The sequence below is a fragment of the Suricata suricatta genome, chromosome 6 (genome assembly GCF_006229205.1).
Source record: "Suricata suricatta isolate VVHF042 chromosome 6, meerkat_22Aug2017_6uvM2_HiC, whole genome shotgun sequence".
NCBI lineage: Eukaryota > Metazoa > Chordata > Mammalia > Carnivora > Herpestidae > Suricata > Suricata suricatta.
In genome coordinates this window covers 145,666,731-145,684,674 of record NC_043705.1, presented here as the reverse complement: position 1 = coordinate 145,684,674, position 17,944 = coordinate 145,666,731, and the positions used below count along the sequence as shown (strand labels likewise).

General features: G+C 57.7%; 1 long non-coding RNA gene across 1 annotated transcript; it reads right to left on the bottom strand.

Annotated features, from left to right (window-relative positions):
* Positions 1 to 7,484: 7,484 nt before the first annotated feature.
* LOC115294872 lies at positions 7,485 to 10,140 on the bottom strand. The gene is made up of 3 exons (XR_003910195.1): positions 10,004 to 10,140; positions 9,253 to 9,336; positions 7,485 to 7,595 (listed from the first exon to the last, which is right to left on the bottom strand). It is a non-coding gene; the product is annotated as an uncharacterized LOC115294872 (long non-coding RNA).
* Between the last annotated feature and the right edge of the window lie 7,804 nt (positions 10,141 to 17,944).

Genomic DNA, 17,944 nt, shown 5'->3' with positions numbered 1-17,944 from the left:
TTCAGCCTCCAGCACAGAGCAGGCCCGCCGGGAGGGCCGGTGCGGTGCAGCCGGCAGGAGGCAGAGGGGTCCCTCCCTGACGGTCACGGCAGGGGTGAGGCAAGCCGGGGACCAGCCCTGCGGAGTCACCAGAGCAAGGCACCCTCGGGCACGTGCCAAACGCGCAGTTTAGGTCCGAGAGCCGTGCAGCTGGGGCAGCAGGGTGTTTCCACCCCCGCCTGGAGGCCCCGCCCCCCAGACGTAGGAAGGGGTCTTCCAAGAGAGGAGGTCCTTCCTCCTCGTGCCCTGTCTCTCTGCCGGAGCAAACGTGAGCCTCGTGGATGCACGGAGGAGATCTGAAGGAAGGGACCGTCGAGAGTCACGGCTGGCAGAAAAGGTCTGTGAACTGAACCAACGTCTCCGTCCGAGGCTCCTTCGGAAATCGCAGAAGCCGGTGCTGCTCGGAACAGCGTTCCAGAAAAGTCCTGTGTGGACGCGGACCACTCTGCTCCTGAGGACGCCTGTGGGCTAACGGTTAGCGGGTTCACAGCCTGGGTCACCTCATCCTGGCCGTGCTTTCTCCTTGATGCCTCACACTGCTCATCAAATACGGAGAGAACAGTCTTAGGTGGACAGGGGCGTGCTCAAAATCAGAGGAGCCAGGACGTCTCTCTCGGCCTCTCTCTCTCACGCACGCGTGCTCACACACACCTCTCAGATCACTCTCCCGATGAGTATGCTACACGTACTCTAAGTACAAGATTAGCGATCCAACCCAGAATTGCCAGAGTTGTTTTAGGAATGAGACATTGTGGCCAGGTGAGGTTCATTGGTGACGGTGGAAGGCACGTGACACCAGCGTGAAGGAGAAAACCGCATGGAAACAATGACAAAATTCTACGTCTACTTTTGAACTTAAAAATCTTAAAAAAAGAAAAATAGAGCCGTCGGGTTGGGGCGCCTGGGCGGCCCAGTTGGCTGAGCGTCTGACTTCGGCTCAGGTCGTGATCTCATGGTTCGTGGGTTCAGCATCTTCACCTCCAGCAGTGAGGACATCGTGGTGCCTCCTGGACTAGATGCACAATAGTTTGTGTGTAATGCCGTACGTTTCTGTGGAAAACCTGTAACTGTCTCTGAGACTTAGAGAAAGTATGACCGCCCCCTCCCATCTCCAGCAGGAAAAAAATATATATATATACACACACACATTTTTTATTTATTAATTCAGAGAAATAAATCATCGCTCCAAAGCTGTTGTCTTCCGTAATGGTAGACGCTATCACTGTGTTGCCTTCAAAACCATCACCGTCACCCCCTTCGCTGGCCCACAGACAAAATGCCGGCGTCCTCTGGAACCGGCATCCAGGCTGGTCCCTGACAGATGGGTGGGAGGCGAGGGGAGACGGACGCCCACCTCTGCCTGCGCCAGGCCTGGAAGCCTTCCCCGGGGACGGAACCGTTTCCAGGACCAGGCTCCAAGTTCAGCGGGGAGTCTGAGCCGCCAGGAACAGGAAAAGCAGCGGATTCTGGAGTCTGGGCGCTTGGAATCCGCAGAGGACCGGCTTCCTCGGGGAGGTGCCGGCCCGGCCGGCTCACCGCGGGCCGGGCTGGGGCCTGTGCGCTCCCGCAGCAGGTCAAGGCCGCCCTGGGCCTCGGCCACCCCGTGAAAACCAGCTCTGGCGTCCTGGGGTGCAGACGACTTCTGATCAGACTTAGTTAAAGGAAGACCAGCCTCGTGTGTCTTGTGTGTTCTTGTGGGCAGTGTCTTTCTTCCCGTTGGGCTGGAGGGCGTCCTGGCCAAGGCGCCTGGGGCCGCAGAGAGTGGCTGCGCCAGGAGGGCTGACAGGCAGCTGGCCCTCCCGGAGAAGACTCGGCCGGCCCGCGGGGTCATCCAGAGAGGCTCCACTAAATCATCTCCGTCCCTGCCACGGGGACCGTCGTCATCCTCAGGCTTATCTGCGGGACTGGGACGTGTCCACGCAGCCCCCAGAGCCGTAACTCAAGACGGCCGGGTCTGCGCGTTCCTGGGTCCCCCAGGGGCCCGGCCGCCCTCGCCTCCTCTTTGTGAACTTGTCCTCTGGCGGGCCCCAGCCAGGGCAGCACGGGAAGGACGCGCCTGTCCTGACGAGGAGCCCCTGCTCCTGGAAGACGGTGTGCAGGCGACGGCGGCGGGACCCCTGCCCCGTCCCCGCGGGGTTTCGAGGCCTTGGGCTCCTTCGGACCAGCACACCGGCCTCACTGTGGGTTTCAGTGACGGCCTGGGCGGAGCTCCCCACTGTCCCCAGAAGCCCAGATGAGACATTTGAATTCGGCACTATTCAGACCCCCGTTTCTCTCACTAGGGCAAAGATTTTCTGGAAGGTTCCCCAGATGCCCACACTGGGTGTCCACTCTCTGGGATCGGCGCCGCCTCACGCTTCCGTGACCCGCGTCCCTCCCAGGGACCGACGACTCGGGTCTGCCCCCTTCCCACCGCACGCGGTCAACTTGGCAGGCAGGTCCGCCCCCGACTCCCCGGGATGAACGGCCTCCGCTGTCTGGGCAAGGCTCTGTGTCCACAGCTGTTTTCATTTTAGCCCATGTCTGGGGTTTCACCCATGTCATGTAATTTTCACATTTTCCCAAATTGAGCTGTTCTATTCTCCACTTCTGCCATGGGGCTGCGTCACAGCCGGGTCTGGGCTCTCTTCAAAGGGCAGCGTTTTAAAGTTTGAAAGACAGCTTCCCTTGAAAAGGAGTTCTGCAACTTATTTTCAGGTTTGGGTGCTTTTCGGCGATTCAAGCCTGTCCATTATTCATATGTAGCATTTTCCATGTGACTTGAGGATAAATGGCCCTAATAAATCCCATTATTCTGAAGAACAATAAAAATAACAGGTCGGTGACACGGGAGCCATGATAAATACCATTTTTTATTTTGCCTTGTCATTATTATCTCCTCGCGGCTGCCTGGCTGCTGACACCGTCTGCCGCAAACCCACCGCGATCTGGGCCCTGCCGCCGAGGCCCCGCCCCCGGAGTCCGCCCGGAGGAATTCCAAGTGTGGGGTCAACGGTTCTCTGCAGCCCCGACGCTGCACACAACGTCCCGACCAGAGGGGCCCCAAAATGCCAGCCTCAGAGCAGCCCCCAACGCCCCTCTCCTTGGTGGCATGGTCCGGAGCCTGGATCACTATGTCACCGTCTCACTTAGTGAAATATCAGAGATCAAGGCCAGAGACCAGGAGGTGAGGAAGCCAGCTAAGGGGCGTGTGAGGCCCCCGGGAACAAAGGGTCGGCCTGGAGGCGCTCCCACAAGTTCTGCAAAGCACCGCGGAGGGCGGGTTATTAACCCGCACCGGCAAAATCAAATGCGTCAAATTATACAAAATCTGCTACGAAATTTCATTTGTTTGTATTTATCTGGTTATCGGAGTGAATTATACTTGAGACAACAGAGCAAATGACCCAGCCCAGGAACGGGCATTAGAAAAACGCCCTCGGAGGGACACCACCTCCACGGTGGTGAAGGGCGGGGCCTGTGAGGCCTGGGGCGGGGCCTGCAACCCAGGAGAACAAGTCCCAGCTGGCGCCTCACCAACTCACAGGCAGGGGACTGCCCTGCATGCAGCCACCGTCTCATCATCTGTGGTCCAGCATCCTTCTGGAATTTTCCCTCTTGATGGTCCTCTTTACTTCGCATTTCCTCCTCCATTCACATTTCCAAAGCCATGTGCTGCTTGCACGTCTGATCTAAACAGGTCCAAGTTTAGTCCTCCTTAAAGAGCATCTTCCTTTTTCAAACACGCCTTCCTCCCGGCCCCCACCGGCCCCCCGACACTCGGGCATCCCCCGGGCAGAGTGACAGCAGCCACGTCCTCGAGCCCGCCGCGGGGCCAGCCTTCCCTGCAGTGTCAGTGCCCTTCCTTCTCATCCGGACCCGACAGGTCAGGACTCAGCATGAAGCCCAGGGCCCGGGAGAGGCAGCTCAGCGGGGGAGGCAGCCATGAGGACCCTGCCGGAGGCCCAGGCCCCCCGGAGGTTTCCGAGGCCGCCTGCCTGCCGCCCGGCAATGCTGGCTCCTTATGTGCCAGGAGGGTCCCGGCGTCCCCGGGACAGCGGCCAGTAAACCTCGCTGCCGCCTTGTGCCCGTGTAGCCAGGATCCGCTGCTCTCGAGTGGAAGGTCCTCCCCAGTCCAGCGTCTGCAGCAGGGTCCGTGGCCCCTCACCAGAGGAGAGAGAGGGGCAGAGCAAGCAGAGGGTTTGTGGGGGCCTCGGCTGGACCGGCGGGTCCCGTGGTGGAGTCCCACCACATTCCTGTCCATCTACGTGTCCGGCCAGCCTGTCTCCTTGGGCACACGATTAAAATCAAAGAAGTTGTCAAAATACACCCAGAGTGGTCCCCAGGGCGTTGAAGATCATGGAAACACGAGTCTGAATTTGGCGATTAGTCTCCCGGTGGGTACGCAAGCGGGGGCAGGGCGACCAGGCTTCCGAGTCTGGTCGGGGCGCAGGAAAGGCCGGCGGGCGCTGTGAGACTCTGGGGTCCGTCCTGCAGGAAACCGCTGGCCGTGGGTCTGCGGGAGGGGACGGATCTGCAGGCTGTGCCCTGGAGGATGACCAGCACCGTGGATGTGTCCCCGTGAATTTGCACACAATCCCAACCTAGGGAGGCTTCCTGCATGGTTTACCCTAATCTTGTACCATCTTGCAATTCCTAAGAATTTTTGGACCAGAGTCCTCGGAGTTCTGTTTTCCACGGAGTCTCACGTCTGATGTGCTGGCCTGTCCACCACACACGTGGTCTGCGTACGGTGCCAGTGGCTGTAATGTGACTGGAAATGTAGATGCCGTTGTTGGGGGCGGGGGGACGGAGACTGAGTGGTTATGTGAACAACCCCAGAACGTTCCAGAAAACCTCCAGGTGACAGCATCCACACAGGCTGCATTTCCTGAGCAATGCCGCCAGGAGGGCCGCGTTTGGTCAGCACAGCACGTGCTGTTCCCTCCGCGGACCCCAAGGCTGACTGTGCACAACCCGTGGGCCTGTGGACCGACTGAGCAGGTGTGGACCCTTGACACCCTCTGTCTTTGCTAAACCTACCGCTTCTTGAACAATGACAGGGTGAGGTTGTAATAAAGGGAAAAGTCTTTAAAATTTAAAACAAAACAAGTCAAAAAGGCATATTTCTAGTAAATGCAGAGCAACAGTGAGCCCACAAAACCATGACACAATCCCAGGCGCGTCAGGGCAGAGAGCGGTCTGAGTCCCTGGAACTGTGGTCCTTCTGCTGGGCCCGCCCTGAGGCCCATGGTGGCTAAGGTGAGGTCCCTGGGCTTCTCCATGGACACAGCACCGTGGAGGAAAGAGGGAACAGCACAAGGAAACGGGCACTCTGTGCACCATAGGACCCAGGGTAAGGGCGCCACCTGGACTCCGTGAGGTTTGGTAAAACAGGGAGCAAGGGGCACAGTGGGCGGAACTGGGGAGGAGATTCGAGGGATGGCGCCCCTGTCAGCAGCCCGCCTCCTCCAGAGGATTCCGGCCGCATCCACAAGGCGTGCGGGGTGTGGGGGAAAGGACACAGTCTTCCATTTGCACGGGACAGGAGGTCTGAGACGTGCCCCCGGAGCAGAAGGAATGGGTCCGGCCCCACACCACGGGCTCCCGCAGCCCCGACGGGAGGCTCCATCAGAAGCCAGGCGTGGAGCTGCTCTGGCCGTTGGGGCGCGGCCCCTGCATCACTGCCAGCAGACCCGCCTGTGAGGACAGACGCCCCGGCCGCTGCGTCCTCAGGCTCAGGCTGGAGCACGCAGCGAGTTCCAGGCCCACGCGCAGAGCCGAGCACTCTGTAAGGCCTGCAGCCCGTTTAGCAGGGGCTTCGGCCTCTGGAGAGAGAGTTGGGGGGTGGTGAACTGCGGCCCTTTTCATGCACTTTTCTGGTTGATCATCACCCGATCCAGGAAAAGACCACTACTGTGTTCACAAGAGTACAAGAAAGCAGCCCATTATTCTGACTTACAGGAGATTCTAATGCATAACTTCCCAGTTCAGTGGGGCGCTGGCCCTGCGATCCGGGAAGCGGCCTGGGAAGACGATGGGGTCCCGCCAGCATCGCAGCCAGCGCACAATCGGGTCTGATATTTTAAGCCCCTTGGGGATTCCCCTCCGGGGAATCCAGAAACAATGGGTTTCGGAAAGGACAGACTTCAAACTAGGAAGAGATGTTCAACTGTTGAGTGAGGGGGAAAGTTAAAAAACAACTTAAGAAACGGACGGCTCCCTGGGAACCCCGGGACCTGGCTTGGGGCCCCAGGAAGGCAGGCCTGGGGGCCAGGGGAGAAAGCCTGCCTCTGTGAGCCGTGGTGGCCAGCCCCACAGCGCAAGTCCTATTTAAAGAAGATCACAGGACAAACCCTGTCTCATTAGCCTCAAATGAGAATGTAAAGTGGCCCGGACAATTGTAAAGAAAGGTTTAATGAAAGATCGGATGATGACACGGGGACCGGGAGGTGCGGCTTCGATTCGCAGGCCCCTCAAATCAACCCCGGGAGGCGCTGCTGTGAAGGCCCCACCGCCTCGTGGGGGGACCTGGCGGGGACCTGATGAGTCAGAGGTGCCTGGGAGGGAGGAGTCTACTGGGGTCCTGGGAAGAGTCCGGGCCCCGAGGGCGGCCAGGGGAGCTGGGACTCGTGTGGGTTCCGGGGGCTCAGAAGAAACGGGCAACACGTCACCAGCTTCCATTCGCGACACGGGAGACTGGAAAGGTACCGCTGCTGATGTCCCGAACGGGGGGGTGGGAGTCCCCAAGGGGACCCCGGGGCCGATGAGCAGGCAGACCCCACGAAGAGAGAGCTGACAAGGTGCAGCAGCACCGCGGACACTTGGTTTGTGGTGACAAGTGCGAGTTGTACGTGGTGGCGATATAAAATCACGTGGCCAAACCAGACCCGCAGGGAGCCCCGCTCAGCCGTGGGCCGCGGCACCTGGCCGGCAGGGTCCCCTCCACAGCAGGGACTAAGCCCACGGAGACCTGCCTTCCAGGCGACGTGGCCACCGCACCCTTCTGAGAAGGCAGTTCGGAATGACCACAGAGCCAGGACCCCTGGGCAAATGCCAGATTCCGAGAAAGGCCTGGCAATAAATATCAGCATTAAGGTAAAATGCCGGTTATCAAAACCTCTGTGAGGAGCCCTGCGTTTCTGTTTTGGAGCGTAGGCGTCCTGGCCACCTCCGGGGGGCTCAGATCGCGGCCAGCCGCTCACCGCATAATCTCAGTGGTCCCTGTCGACATGACGTGTTAGTCAGGACACTGGACTCTGTCCATCTGGGTTTACATCCTGGCTTCTCGACTTGTTAGCCGTGAGACCCCTGCACTTATTTGTTTTTAAGTTTATTTATTTATGAGCGAGAGAGAGAGAGAGACAGCATGAGTGGGGGAGGGGCAGAGAGAGAGGGAAACACAGAATCGAAGCAGTTCCAGGCCTGAGCTGTCAGCACAGAGCCTGATGTGGGGCTCGAACCCATGAACTGTGAGATCACGACCTGAGCTGAAGCCAGACACTCAGCCAACTGAGCCCCCAGGCGCCCCGACTCCTGCTCTTTAAACCAAGGATCATTGAACATCTCACGAGGTGCTGTGAGAATAAAAGGGGAAAACTGTGTTAAGTGCTTTCCGTTGCTTCTGCAGAGGTAGGAATTCATAAGACATTGTTTACGTGTTATTTAAAGAGCACGTTGACGTCCACCGTCAAGACTCACTCTCCTGTGACTGCCCCCCAGCCCTGAGACAGCTCCCGGTCAGCCAGATCGTGCACCTCCCCTCCGCTGCGGAGCCGACCCCCCAGGGCCACAATGAAGGGGGCAGGGCAGGCCGACAGGTTGCTTCAAGGTCCGCCTCCCTGGACAGGAAGGAGCTGCCTGGGGGCCAGGCCCCACCAGGTAGAGCCCCCCGGACCGGCACCCGCAGAGCAGATTCATGCTTAGAAAACAGCACCCTCCCAGGTTACAACAAGAAAAAATAAACAGAAGACGACCTTGGTGGTTGACAGCATCCTACTTCATCCATCCGCCTGACGTCAGACTTGCCCGCCTCCGTGCTCCCCCTGACGTTTCCCAGAGCTGCGAGGGCCCGCCCGCGGCACACGCAATCAGACAAGAAAAGACCTGCTGCTCAGGGACCAGCCCGAGGCCCCTCTGCTCCCCAGCTAGGGCCCAGCATCTCCCTCATTCCTCAGAACTGGGAAAAAGGTTAGTCTGTGTTTCTGCTTCTAAAATAAAGTAGTGATTCAAAGGAGGTGTACCCCATGTGCCCAAGTTCACAGAGGTGTGCACGGCCAAGAGGAAAATTGAGAGGGGGCCCCAGCTTCCCCGATCAGAACGGCTCCCTGCTCAGCCCTCCCGTGCGTGAACCACAGTCCAGTTATCACTTTGCTGCCAGGCTGCTCGGAGCTCCTTACAGCCCCCGGGACGGGGGTGAACCGCTCAGCCTTGCCCCTGCAGCCTGTGCCGTCCAGGACCTGCACCCCTGCTCTGCTGGTCCCCCCCGCCCCCGCCTCCGAGCCTGCGGCGGGTCTTCACGCTGCCTCCGAGTCCCAGGTGCTCGGAGCCTCCGCATGTGGCTTTCCACCCAAAGGTCCTTCGTGGTCGCCGGCATGGGTGACTGCACACAGGCTCGGGCTGTGCCCGGACCCCGCCCCTGAGACACCCCAACAAGGAGAGTCAGCTGAGCCGGGGGCTCCGCAGCGCACCCTCCCCCCGAATCGTGCCCGGTTCCTGCTGCGCTCTGAACCGAGAGCAGTCTCCTGCCGGCACCTCCGTGCCCAGGACCCGGCTCAGCCTGACTCTCCGGAGGCTTCCCTGCACGTTAACTGCAAATGAAGGGAAGTATCTCCGGACTGGGGAGAACTTGCACGTGGCCACGTCCCCTCTGACACTTCTCCCGCTGGCCGCACAGAGCGCCCACGCCTCGTGATGGTGCCCTGATCGCGCCGTGGGCTCCGAGGTCTCTGCTAGTCACCTGTCCACCCGGGTCAAGAACGAGAAGGTACTGTGTGTCTGAGGCCGGCGGGGAACGGGTCTCCGGGGTGTGAGGGGTGGGAGACTGCCCCCCCCCGGGGGTCCCCCAGCTTGGATGGCGGCTGGTGAGAAAGAAACAGGCCTTTTCCTGCCCCAGTGGCTCTGAGAATTTTTCTACACCCTTTCCTGGCTTAATGAGAATGTTACTGAGTAAAGTTTTGTTTTCCAGGCTTGAAACTGGACTTGCCCCCACTTGCTTCCGTCTGTGCCTCTTACCCATGTCCCGGGGTCAGGCGAGCACCTGTGAGGGACACCTCGTCCAGAGGAGGGCAGCGCGGGTAGGAGCCGTGTCCGCAGGAGCTGTGCGAAACAAAGCAGACAGAAAAAGAGGACTCTGGAGTATCAGACGCAGAGGCTGGATTAATAGTGAACTTTCCTGGCCGCGAGTGTGACAGCCCAGTCTCTGCCGGCGCCGCACCTGCCTGTACAGTTCAAATTAAAACCTGAAACCCAGCAAATCCCACTTCACAATGGCTCTCAGTGCGGCAGCCTGTGGATTAAAGGCCTCCATTGTTTGCGAGGATTATTTCCTTGCCTCTACCAGCTTCAAAGAAACGCGAATCTTCCCTCACTTTTCTATTGATCCTTGTTGATCAGATTAACTTTGTTTTGGATTCCTCCCGAAACAAAGACAAACAGATACATTTTAAGCACTTTTATGTACAGCTTTGTTTCAGTTCAGGATTCCTATTTTGCTTTTACTTCCTTGTTACAAAGATCACTAGGCCGTTGGGGGAAAATCAGGGAATTACCATAAATTCTATTCACTAAATACCAACACTTTCAGGCAAATTATCTCAATTGTAAAATACTTGGGCTCACCGAGTAATTATATGCAATTAAAACCCACCTTTCGCTTACCTTCCCTTGTTAATTTATAATAGAAGCCCTGTGCTCAGGGAAACGAAAAGATTAGCAAGCACTACAAATCAAAGGCGTCTCTCAACAGCGACCCACGAAGCCAAACCTTTATCCTGCTCATCGGGCACTTCAGATTCAGGTGAAATTATTTAACGCTCTCCGGCTCCTTAATGGACGGTGAGCAATCTGGAGAGCATTTCCTTGAAGACAGAATGTTCTCAGGCTCTTTGCACACGGAGGAGGCTCCTCCGCGGCCCACGCCTCCCCAGGCGGAGTGACTCAGATACCTGGGGCGGGTCAACGGGTCTCAGCACGGGCCACACCGCGGGCTCGTTGCCTGCTCTGGGTCCTCCCTGGGCTGCTGGGTCTGCATTTGCACCCCGCCGCTGGAGAGTCCCCCTCGCGGACACCCCCGTGCCAGGCAGAGAGGCGGGAAGGAGACCGTCCAGCTGTTTGTCTGGGGCCACAAAGACCCCTCCCCTGCCCCTACCCTCCCATTTTCCCTCTGACAGGTGCTTACACTGAGACCCAAAGCCTCCTTGGGCTGGGGCCGAGCGCCCGCCCTCAGGCCCGAAGCCCGAGTTCTGTGTAAGTGACACTAGTTTGTGGAATGTAAGAGACTAATTATCTCATAAACATTAGTTTGCAAACAACCAACCAAAAAAACCTCCTTCGGGAAAATGTTAAGAACGTTGTCCGCACTCGCGGGGCCAGGGCTGCCACAACAGCCCGGTCTTCCCGGAGGGCCAGGACTCAAGACTTGAGCGTGAGAACCCAGGAAGCCAGGGCACACCAGACAGGCTGGTCTCGCTCATGCATGTGGTGGCTCCGTTGTCCCTCACCATGTGTGACAAGGACCCTAGTGCAGTCACGTGCAGCTCAAACCCCAACTCTGGAGACGAGGGCAGTGATCCCCAAGCCCACAAATGAGGCCGCGTGCCAGCCACTGTCTCGTGTCCCCATGCCCGCGGCTCGCAGCACTTCGTGCATAAAGTAACAGAATCTCCCTGTTAGCCACTTTGTCACCAACTCTAAGATCAAATTTCTCCAAACAGCATTAGACCATTCTCCACTGGGCAGCGGGCCAGAAACCTGTCTGACGTCCGTGAATCAAAGCACTTCCATGAACACCGTTGCCCACGGCGTCCAGGACTCTGCTGTGGCGGGAAGAGACCCAAATGGGCGGCCCTGCGTCAGGTGCTTCCTGCCTGCTGGGATGCGAGGTCCCCGCCCACCCACACTCCCGTGTCCCTACTGTCACACCCGCCCAGGATGACAGCTGCTGTTCTTTATGCCATGTTCTCGGAACCCCGCATTTCTGAGGGGCACCTGCCTTCTCACGCCCCCAGGAAACAATGTGGAGACACACGGCGCCCCTTCCCGCCTCACGGGACTGCCTTCGGGACAAGCATGAGCTCTCACGAAGGGCGGAGAATGTGCGCCAGCGACCTGGAGGTGAAGTGATGCTCACCTACTAGGCATTTTTATAAAGGTTGTTTAAAAAATACAACAGTTGATTGGAAGATGAAATCATCAGGTCTCCAAAAGCTAAAATGGTGCATTGTCTCACCGGACGCCAAATCTGATGGTTTAGTTTTGAGAGATCCTTGACCTCAGGGTTTATCAATTTTAGTTGCAATTAAAAATAAAAATGCAGAGTGGAAGTACGAGGGCTGGAGGCCCAGCCTGACCGCGCACCGCTGCGCCTGCAGGGCAACCTCTCAGCTCAGGAAGGACGTGGCCTCCGGCACCTGCTACGCTGACCCCACCCCGGATCCCTCCCCCTGTGGGCAGGACTAGGGAAACGAGGCAGAACATCTCCAGGAGAGTGATGCACTGATAACGATCACACGATAATAACACACAGTCCCGATGCCGGAGGAAATGAGCACGAAACCGTTTCCAGTGATACCAAGCAAGTGGTGCGTTCTGCTAAGTGTCTGTCAGGCTAACGCAGTCTGTGTTGGAGTTTCCAGCGGAGCTCTGAAGTCCCTGGACGTCATCGAGATGCGAGAGGGGCCCGTCAGCGCAGCCGGCCTCGGACGGAGAGCACGCCCACTGGGTGAGGTCTGCTTCTTCGGACTGGGGGCCACTTCTTACCCTGAAGACCGGACGCCAGGGAGGCAACCCCTTGAGGGAGGGAGCCCCCGGGTCACCCGGGTCACTGGCTGGCCAGTTAGAGAAGCACTTGACCAATCGCAGCCTGGCGTGCAGAGACCTTGCACCCCGTATGTCGGTCCAGACAGCCCTCCCCAGCCCGCTTCCTGCTGTGACTCCAGAACACTCCGTCCAACAGAACCTTCCATGATCACAGGTTATTCCTCTCTTTCTAATTTTCTACAGTGTCTTACATATGCCTACGTTCTTTTCACCCCAAGGAAAAAAATCAATGGCAGTAATTCATTTAGTCCATCCTTGTGTCCTGCAGAAAATGGGCATTTGGAACAGTGAACGGCGCCCAGGGAGGCACTTAGTCTTTCAGAGCCATCAGGGAAGCGCTTACGTGCATTCTGAGCTGAATAAATTAATTGGCTATTGGCTTAATGTGTGGATCGCCCCGGGGGACTCTTGCTGGGATGGCTCCGCACTGTGTCCCATGGAAAGTCTCTGGTTCTGAGAGACCGCACAGAGCCTGACACTCGTCCACTGAAAGTGACGCCAGAGGCCACAAACTGAAGGCACAGCCCAACGAGGGGCTTGATGGGCATTGAGAAGCCCCGCCCCCTTCAGCCAGCCGCGCATGGAGGGTCTGGGAGGCCGAGCACAGAAGCTCCCTCCCCGTGGGTCCTGTCTGTCTGTCCCTCCAGCCGGGCAGGTCTGAGTCCTCCCTGGTGGCTTCCCAAATTCGCCCCAGCAGGAGTGGGGCGCTGGGGGCAGGGCAAGGGCTGCAAAATTGAATCCTATGCAAACTTGTGATGACTGACTTAGTGAATCGTGTCAGATTTTAAACCTTATTTTATTTTTTATCGGCTGCCGGGTAATTGAAGGGGAGAGGATGCCCAACTGACATCCTGCCCGAGGCATCGCCTGTCTTGCCAGGGCCTCGCCTCCCCAGACAGGTGTCAGGAAGGAGTGTGGCTCCACGCAGAGGGGCGCGCTCTCCCCTGTCAGACCTCCCGCTCTCCCGCTGTCAGCCCGCGCCCTGCGCCTCGGCCCCCAGCCTCCGCTCCCCACGGAGAGTAAACACCCCCCCAGACCCATCATCGGAGAAAACGAAAGGGTGACCCTCAATCTCACGCAGGGACTCTCATGCTGACTCAGCCACTGCCTGTTATTTTTAGAAAGCCACCAAAATCTAAATCACTAGCAAAGTGATTAGACTTTTTCCCCTATTTAACCACCTTTGGAGGAAAAGTGCCAATTTTCTTTTCTTTTTGTTTCTACTATATGCATTTTATTTATTTATTTATTTATTTTATTTATAGTTTATTTCCAAGTTGGTGCCCCGCTCCATGACCATCAACCCCTTCCCTTTTCCCCCTCCCCCTTCAGCCCTCAGTTTGTTCTCAGTATTCAAGAGTCTCTCATGATTTGCCTCCTTTCCTCTCCCCAACTCTTTTTCCCCCTTCCCCTCCCCATGGTCCTCTGTTAAGTTTCTCCTGTTAGACCTATGAGTGCAAACATATGGTATCTGTCCTTCTCCGCCTGACTTATTTCACTTAGCATGACTCCCTCGAGGTCCATCTACTTTCCTACAAATGGCCATATTTCATTCCCTCTCATTGCCATGTAATACTCCATTGTGTATATACCACATCTTCTTGATCCACTCATCAGGTGATGGACATTTAGGCTCTTTCCATGAAGTGCCAATTTGCAAAATAAATACATGAGTGAGGAATCACCCAGCACATCCCACCGGGGCACGAGCCCCTTGTCAGAGGGGAGCCCGTAGCCCCCCGTCTGTGACTCCACCACACCTCTTCAGCTCCCCCATATTTGGAAACAGATATCATGTCAGAATTCATAAAACTGCATCATTGCAAAGTCCAGCTCAAAGAGCCAAACATCCAAAAAATCTGTTGTTTCCCCAAATCTAGGATTCTGCTAGAGGTGGCTGGGTTTTGTTGCCCATCCTATGTCTTCTGCTAGAAGAAATATATAAAATACTATATACGTTGGCCCGAAGCATGATTCCTCAGGATTTTTCTTTGTTTTTTTTTTTCTCTAACATCAAAAATGCATCTTCACATCAGGAGGCTCATTTGGAAAGAAAACGAAGGGACGACAAAGCTAATGGCAGTGAGCGGAATTCCATGCATTGGCGTGCGCAGCGTGTGGGCGAGGTGACCGGGGTGGACGGCCGCATGGTGACGGCCGGTACTTGGGGACCGTTGTTGCCACAGCCCTCGCGCAGGACACCTCCTACAATAAGCAAATGCATCAATGTCTTAAGGGTAAGTTGTAGGTAATTATTATTTTTCAAACATACTCATGATTGTATTCATTTAAATACTTCTCAACCTATTTGAAATGAATCCGTTTATATCACACACACGCACACGTGTGCATACACACTGGCACACGCACGGGCGTATTTGCACATGCACACACGCATATGCTCACACGCGCACACGGACACATTCGCACACGCACACTGGCACACGCACACGCACACACACGCACACACATGCACATCCTCCTCACAGACCCAAACCGGGGAGGATGCGCTGTCAGACCCCCCCCAGTTCCCTTTCCAACTGTTTCCACTCTATTCTCACTCTTCCTTCTATCGCCTGAGAAGCGAGCGGCAGGCACGTAAAACGAGATCTTGCTTAACTGCGCAAGCCACGTAAGGGGCAGCCACCGTGCCCAAGGGGTTAGGTGAGGGGAGGCCAGGCCTGGCCACCCAGATGCCCGCACAGCCCCTTGCGAAGGCGCACTGGCGTCATGAGCCAGAGATGGTGCTGAGTGAGTGGCTACCCGCAGTGCCCGACGTGCGGTGACCCCACGTGTGTGTCACGTGTCCCTCAGGGAGACCACAGGCCTCTACTCAGTCCTCACTGGGCTGTCCAGGCTGGCAGACTTCAGCCCAGCACCGGCCCCTAAGGACCCTCTAGGGGAGACACCTGCTCCTCCGCTCACACCTCCCTGCTCCAGAGGCTGCACGGCACATCCAGCCTCCGTGGGGAGGAGGAGCCACCCACCCTGTTCCCCGAGGCAGAGGCTGGAAGGCTGTGCGCAGACCTGAGGTCCTCCTCGGGCAGGATATGTCCCGCCCCGCGGCCAAGCCTGGGAGGCCAAGCTGCTCCGGACAACGCATTCCTTCTGCCAAACGGCCTGATGCTCTAGGCATCCACTTCGCTGCAGACGGCAGGATCTCCTACTTTTTTACTGCCCAGTCGTGCTCCATGGTGCCCACACCCCACAGCTTCACCCATTCGTCCAACTGAGGCGGCTGGGAAGGCCCCGCCTCCTTCCCATCCCCGGTGAGAGGACGTTCAAGTTTGGGGGTTCCGCCCTCTGTACATTGGGCACCTGTGACTCGGGTGCCCCTGGCACCGGCTCTCAGGTGCTGGCCTCCTGCTCCAGGGGTCGGAGCGGTGGAGTCTGGGTGACGCACAAGGAGAAAACACATTCATGTTGAATCTGGGAAGGAAGAGATACAATTCAGCCCCACAAAATCGTGGCTGGTATGTGAGGACCGAAAACACAGCGTTCCCGCAGGACCTTGGTAAGACTGGCAGATGTGGGGACCCCGGAGGAAGTGCCAGTGTGGGAGGCAGTGACACCACAGGAAAAGATGGAGGGGAGAGGCACCCACGCACATGGCGCTCAGGATGCCGTGGGGCCCGTCTCGTGGTGCTTGCCGGGGGCAAGCTTTATAAATGTGTATTTATTTTTGAGAAACAGAGAGAGACAGAGCATGAACTGGGGAGGGGCAGAGAGAGGGAGACACAAAGACTGAAGCAGTGCCAGGCTCCTAGCTGTCAGCACAGAGCCCGACACGGGGCTCGAACCCACGAACCTGCGATCATGACCTGAGCCGAGGTTGGAGGCTTAGCCGACTGAGCCCCCAGATGCCCCCACTGCTGCGTTTCTAAGGCCCATGTTAGACTGTGTTCATGTCATCGTGCAGAAACCCAGGCTACGTGTGGGTCCTCCAGGATGGCCCCAGCTGTGGTCTGCACGGGTCCCCACGGGGCTGAGCCTCCTGCCCACATGGGCCGTCCCGCTGGGTTTGTCCTGGAACCCCTCCACCACCACCTGGAAGAAGCAGGTGTGAGGCCCTGTCATGGACTGAGGTTGTATCCACCTCACAGTCACCCGAAGCTGCGACTGTGGCCTTGTTTGGAGGGAAGGTGTTTGCAGATGCGACGGACTCAAGGGCCTTGACAGGAGGCGGTCCTTCTGGACCATCTGGACGGCCTCCAAACCCAGGGACAAGTGCACCTACAAAATCCGCAGGAGGAGAGCCACACACACAGAGGGAGGCCAGGTGACAGTGGCGGCCGTGGGTGGGTAGCCAGGAGAACCCGGAGCCATGACAGCTGGGAGCCCTCAGAGGGCGTGTCCCTGTGGCACCTCAGCGTCGGCCTCCGGAGCCCTGAGAGCATCGGGCTCTGACGCTGCCCCGGGTGGGGTGTGATCACAGTGCTCGGCCGCCGGGGCCCCTCCCGAGGTGTTTCCGGGCGTCACGGTCCCTGTGGTGAGGACGGAGCGTGAGGGAGCCGCTTCCTTCCGTCTGGCGGAGGCCGAGTGGGGCCCAGGCCCTGGCGGTCCCCACCAGGCGGCCCGGGACCCGCAGGAGGACCAGTGGCCTTGCTCGCACTCACGGAGCCGCCGTTTCTCTGAGGCCCTCTCCGGGGAGTCCCCGGGGTAGCGCCGTGCACAACACCGGACAGGCCGGATCTCGTCTCCGGGCACAGACGGGGCCCACGGCCAGTTCCAGCCTCGTGGTCCAGCCTGTGACTCTCCCGGACGCGGACTCCCTCGCCCAGCCCCACGTCTGGCCCGTGGTCGCCGCCTAATAAACGTTTGTGCAGCAGAGTCCTTCAGTCTGTTACGGAGAACCCTGCGCCTGCCCCGGACGCCTCACGTGTGGGACTGGGGCCAGGCATCGGGTCGGAAGTCACGGCGGTTTTACGTTTTCAACACACATAGAGGTAATTTAAAAAATCACTCTTCACGTTATCTCCAGGGTTCTAGGCAGCCCCTGGTGTCTGTCTAATGACCAGCTGAGTCCAAGGTTTCCACCTGGGTTTCCGGCGTGGTCAGGACGCACCACCTGATCTCCAGAATTCGCAGTTGATGGTCGCTGCCCCTGGACGCGGCCAAGAGTCCTCACCGCACTCCAAGCGCTGATCCTCCCCAACGAAGAGCTCCAAACGGAGCCCGCATCATCTTCTCACTTTGTTGTTTCTCAACAATGAGCAATGAACAAAGAAAATAAAACTATTAGGTAACTACCGAATGTGAGAGAAAAGCACCAGAACATTCCATGAATCCCCAAATAAAGGTTCACGAGACTAACATCCAACCGCAGAGAAGCTTGGGTTAAAGTGACAAGCGGCTGGCCTTCTTCAGGGCCTCCGTGTGGAGCTGTGGGTCCCATGATGTCCCTGAATCTCCCGTGGTCTAACTTCCGGGGTGCTGGTGGGCTCAGATGACCGTGTCACGTCAGTGCCAAGGCAGGGACCCCGGGGGGGTTGGCCTGGACCGAGAGACTGGGCAGGACACAGGTGAGTGTGGGCGTCCAGCCATGCTCACCGGCTGGCTCGGTGGGGGCGGGGGTCCCGCGGGCCGTCGCTTCTCCTCCTCACTCACCAGCTTACTGCTCTGTCCCCAGCCCTCCCAGTGTCCCGGATGGTGGGTGATGTCATCAAGCAAACGCAGAACACAACTGCACCATAACTACATTTTCTAAAGTCATCTGTATGGATGTAATACCCCCGTGCCCCCAAACTGACCTTTCGAAGGTATGGCCCTGGGTTATTGAGGTCATTAATTCCTTCCCACCCCCCCTTCCCCACCTCTGGTCACTCAGCAGGTGTAGACAGGTGTAGAGGACACCTGTCCTGAAAACAAAGGTGGAAGCGACTTTTGT